We start from the raw sequence: 206 nt of genomic DNA on the forward strand, positions 1-206 counted from the left end.
ATATTTATATATATATATATATATAAAATCTCCAAATGTATGATTTCTGCTCAGAAATAAAGCCTGGTTGTTTTACTCAAATATTGTAGGTTAGAATTTTTCTTTCTAATATTTATATCTACAATGTACTTAACAGTCAAAAGTCATACATTTCTCCATTTTGAAGCAAATATCCATACAAAAAATACTAATAAATATTTTCTTGG

This window comes from Poecilia formosa, unplaced genomic scaffold (assembly GCF_000485575.1).
Source record: "Poecilia formosa unplaced genomic scaffold, Poecilia_formosa-5.1.2 Scaffold160, whole genome shotgun sequence".
NCBI lineage: Eukaryota > Metazoa > Chordata > Actinopteri > Cyprinodontiformes > Poeciliidae > Poecilia > Poecilia formosa.